The sequence below is a fragment of the Rhagoletis pomonella genome, unplaced genomic scaffold (assembly GCF_013731165.1).
Source record: "Rhagoletis pomonella isolate Grant_MI unplaced genomic scaffold, Rhpom_1.0 Rhpom_scaffold_00006, whole genome shotgun sequence".
Classification (NCBI taxonomy): Eukaryota; Metazoa; Arthropoda; class Insecta; order Diptera; family Tephritidae; genus Rhagoletis; species Rhagoletis pomonella.
Window position 1 is genome coordinate 7,238,118 of NW_023458560.1, and position 5,681 is coordinate 7,243,798.

A 5,681-nucleotide genomic window follows, 5' to 3' on the forward strand; every position below is an offset into this window, starting at 1 on the left:
GAACCGAAACTGTGCATGTATGCATTACTTCGTTTTTCTCATATGCGTTATTTCGGTTTTCAAACGAAAGTGTGCATGTATGCATTATTTCGGTTTTTTTCATATGCATTATTTCGGTTTTCAACCGAAACTGTGCATATATGCATTATTTCGGTTTTTTTCGTATGCATTATTTCGGTTTTTTTCATATGCATTATTTCGTATGCACAGTTTCCATATGCACAATTTCAGGGTGCCCTTGCAGCGAGAGCGTAAAAGAAAATTTTAGAGGAAGAGAAAATTTCTACCAAAAGTTATTGAAGGCAAAACAAGTTAAAATTTTTAAGTAAACAGCTGGCATGCAGCTTTGACATTTCATGTTGATGTTCATTTTGGCGCGTTAATCTTATTTTATTTGCGAAACATATTATCGATTGAATTTTTCGGATTGTTATAAAATAAAGAAATCTACATTGACCCTCAACTGTTGACCACAAACATTACGCAGTATATAAAGTAGTATGTATAAATATGTAATCAATTGAAACAAATAATAGACAATTTCTTATTAACTTTACAGAATGACGAAGGGTTTGGGTTGCTTGGGTCAAGCGGTGGTGGTATTGGAGCCCAAGTAATTGTAATTGTAATTTAATATGATTTAATTGTGGTTTATAAACTGTACAGAATGACTTTAAAGTTGCCTGGGTCTAGCGGTGTTGGTATTGGAGCCCATTATGAACGTTAATACCGGATTGACTAATGCTAATTCTAGCAAGCCTCCCCCAAATTTCTTTAGTAGCTTTTGTAATTAAACGGAAAAAGGAACCTCGATTTTCATTTTTAAAAAATATGCATATGTTTTTGTATGTACAGATGTAATGTTTATCACTGACTAATATGTCAAACATATACCAATTCAGACTGTAAATAAGTTTTTCGATTATATTTGTCTGAGAGCCTCTTGGAGGTTAAAAACTAAATTGCCCACATCTACATAAACTCTTTCTTTTTTTCATCAGAATTGTTAACGGTTGAGAAAGTATTTTGAATTTTTGCAACAAAAGATAATATTTCTTCTCTAACGGCGGTTTCACACGGGTTTTTGTCAAGACTGGGCCAAAACCCAATATTTCATCACACGACTGGGCTACCAAGTTATACCAAATTTGATGTTATTAATATGTGTTCTAAAAGTGAAACAAATCTGATCATAAATATGATTTTTTAGGATAGCTCTCAATCCCTGCGCCACCTATCGGAAGACAAACACACTGATCCTTCTAAAAACTTTTGCACAAAACGAAAATCATTCAATGCGATTTTAAAAGCTGGGAGAAAATGGTTCACAATTGAATGATTCTTGCGATCTTATATGTGTATAAATGTAGGTGTATAAAATTCCATTACCATATAATAAGTGGTTCCAGAGATAAGCGGTATGAGAATTTCAGTTTGTATGGGCAGTGCCACGCCCCTTATCCAAAATCTACTACTCTACGCCGTAAGTACGGTATTGACAACATATGTTGCTGTGTGAAATTTCAGGACGTTAGCATAGTCGGTTCCAGAGATAAGCGATATAAGAATTTCAGTTTGTATGGGCGGTGCCACGCCTCCTTTTCCAATACCTACCACTTTTCGCCATAAGTACGGTATTGACAACATATGTTGCTGTGTCCAATTTCAGGACGTTAGCATAAGTGGTTCCAGAAATAAGCGATATGAGAATTTCAGTTTGTATGGGAAGTGCCACGCCCATTTTCCCAGTACCTACCATTTTTTCACCGTAAGTAGGGTATTTACAATCTATGCGTCTGTGCTAAGTTTCAGTTCCCCAACATAATTTGTTTTAGAGATATAGTGGTTTTCACATTTTAGTCTATATATACGATGCCACGCCTCCTATGTATCCGGATTAACATTTTTGGATTAGAGGAAGTTATATCCTTTAAATCGGTGTTTGTTTCATTGAAATCGAGCGAACGGTGCCTTCAAAAAGGGATTGCAAATTTTTCTTGTGGCGTATTTATATATAGATTTCCATGTTGAATTTTGAATACTTTGTTATTTTTCGAAATAATTTTAAATGGTCCTTTATAAGGTGATTGCAAATTTGACTTGTGAATAACTTACTCACAAGTATCCAAATTTTTAGGAACAAAACAGTATTCTTTATTGTGATGTACAACCTTTGATCTAACATTTGAAAAATATTTTCTTAGCTTAGAAAGAGTTTCATTTGTATTATCAATTTCATTATTAAAATTATTCGTAACAACTTATTCACCCGGTAATCTTAATGTTTGTCCATAAAATAATTCTGCAGAAGAGCATTTAAAATCTTCTTTAACAGACGTACGTAATCCTAATAACATCCAAGGAAGAATTTCAGACCAGTGGGTAGAATCCTCCGAAGCAGTAATAGCAGTATTTAATAACCTATGAAATCTTTCAATCATCCCGTTTGATTGGGGATGATATGGAGTCATATGAATTTTGTGTGATCCTAACAATTTAGTTAATTCTGTAAACAGTTTTGATGTAAATTGTGATCCTTGATCTACTTTTATATAAAGAGGAATGCCAAAACGAGAAACGTAATTTTGAACAAATATCCCTAAGTGGATATGCTTCTGGCCAACGTGTATGTTTATCAATGATAGTTAAAATGTAACGAGTTTCTTTTGACACAGGTAATGGACCAACAAGATCCATATGAATATGTTCAAATCGTCCAGATGGATTACTAATTTTTTGCAAAGGCGTCTTGTTAGAAATTTTAGATTTTTGACAACATATACAAGTAGAAGTCCAATTATTTATTTCTTTGCGCATATGAGGCCAAAAATATTTTGATTGAATCAATCGCCTAGTTGTTCGGACACTTGGATGTGATAAAGAATGAATTTTATTAAAAATGATTTTTCTCGTAGAATTCGGAACAAATGGTCTAAAAGGTTGTTGAGAAATATCACACCAAATATTAAGATTAGGTACTGGAATATCCCACTGGGAAAATACGTCAGCACCTTACGAGGTAAGCCATGTTTTCTTTCAGTTTTTAGTACCAAAATTGTCATCATGGCCAATGTCATCTACTAGTAAAGCGCAAAATGAACACCTCCGACGACACATTACGTTGTCAGTTGCAAAATAACGTGCAGCCGAAGTTATTTCCAAGCATCGAACTACTCCGAGAGCGACTGCTCTGCATTACACGTAACTTACTTTGTAAAGCGGCTCAGAAGTATGTCTGATACCACATGTACATTCTTAATTCCTACTTACATAAGGCGGCCACGTCTTTGTTAAAGTAATGGAGATTCGGCAGGGAAGTGGTAAGGACCGCTAGGTGATACCTTACCAGCAACTTACACTTTACCCGGCTGTCCTTACCACGTCACTGACGAATCTCCCTTACTTTAACAAAGACGTGGCCGCCTTATGTAAGTAGGAATTTAGAATGTACATTTGGTATCAGACATACTTCTGAGCCGCTTTACAAAGTAAGTTACGTGTAATGCAGATCAGGGATGATAAATGAGTTTTTTAATTTTGTACCAAATGGCCACAGAAAGTGTACTAAATAAGCCGAAAAAGTACCAACATTCCAAAGACCATACATACATAGTTACATATACATATGTTTTTAGATTTTCTGTATAAAAATCATGATATAAAACATCGCGTTTCGAAGGTGGAAAACATAAGTGCAAATCAATTGTTTGAAAAGGCCACCAAAACGCCAAGGTAATCAAGAAAAGCATACAAGTTATACTTATTAAGTGCTAGTAATACAAAAATTAAAAATAAAACCGTTGCATTTAACGGAATGAAAGTTTTACGAAAATATTTTGCAAAATATTTCCTTTTATAGAAATAAACAAGTTAATAGCAGTGTTCTCGTACAGCAGTGTTTGCACTGTTCAACTTTGCGCTCAACATTTGCGTTCAACTCAACGCAGGGTTGCACGAAAAAAAGTTGAATGGCTAAATGTTGGCTGGCGACCAACTTTGTCGAAAGCGATTAGTTGAAAGGCCGTTCAACCAAAAGTTGAATGCAAAGTTGAATAATGCAAACACCTTTTTATGGCGAATATTTTGATATTTTTTCATATTTTGATATTTTTAGCCATTCGACTTTTTTTTTCGTGCAACCCTGCGCTGAGTTGAACGCAAATGTTGAACGCAAAGTTGAACAATGCAAACACACTTTACCTAAAATCTAGCAAAGTGGAGGAAATCGAGAGCGTAAATGACACTGAGATCTGCCAATTTCTGCTGGAAAAAATTTTACCTACAAAAACTTACAAGTAAATGTCTGCTGACCACAACATGTGTTCGTGAATAAACAAATGAAAGGAAGAAAAGTTTAGTTTAGTTAATTTACTATTAATCTCTAATTTTCTAATTTCCGTGCGTCAACTATGGCTGCCATATAAAATTATTCAATTGTGGATGAAAAAATTTGTTGGACGGAATTTACGCAAAATATTGAGAAATATACCAAAATAGATAATAATGCTGAAAGGTTCTGACCGAATTTATCAGTTGATCGTTAAAACGAAAATGGGATAATTTTAAAGACACATTTGTAGCTATATCTACTTAATTTTTGTGAAACAAGGAAGGGTGCTTGGAGGAGATTCTTTTATTTTTGAATGCGTCATTATGTGGTATCAAAAATATTTGTTAGAAAAAACTTACTTACCTATCAGAAAGTCAGAATGGCGTAAGTTTTACTGCGATCAATAACTTTTTCTGATATTTTAGTCTTCCCTCAATTTTACTCGCTATGATTCTTTTATTCTCTGGCTGCTAGTACTTACTGGAAAATTTTATGAATGGACCTATTATGACAGAAACTTATTTTTATTTAAGTAAGAGTTTCGTTTTTAATAAACACCACGTATTTACTTAAATAAGGTAGAATAAGATGTCTATATTTTTATGCACAAAAATTCAAAACTCCAAGTAAATAGAGTGTGGTATTTCGACATAATTGTAGTGCAGTAACGTATCTTGACAAAAATGTCAATGTATACCAATGTACTTTTGGCTTCCAAAATGTACCGAAAAAGTACAATTGTACCATCAATTTCGTCACTAATGCAGATCAGTCGCTCGGAGTAGTTCGATGCTTGGAAATAACTTCGGCTGCACGTTATTTTGCAACTGACAACGTAATGTGTCGTCGGAGGTGTTCATTTTGCGCTTTACTAGTAGATAACATTGGCCATGATTACAACTTTGGTACTAAAAACTGAAAGAAAACATGGCTTACCTCGTGAGGTGCTTACCTATTTTCCCAGTGGGATTAATTTCTTTTAAATTACTGTTGGAATTTTGATCATATATTATGTCATTAAGTGTTTGATCTTTTTGTTGTTCCTCTAATAATGTTTGAAAATTTATGTCTTGGGCTAAAATCGTGTTAACATAAATAAAACTTATTAACAAAAAAAAACAAAATTAATTTAAAATTTATTAACAAATCAATTTAGAGATTTAACAATCTACCATTTTCAATATAATTAAATTATAAAACCAAAATTTGTAAAAGAAATTTAAAATTATTAACGTTAACTCATATAACTAATTTTATATTGATTTAATTAATTTTTATTAGCGTTTTATTTAAACTTTTAATAATTTTTTTGTTTATAAATACATACATAAATATTATTTGTGTTAATTTC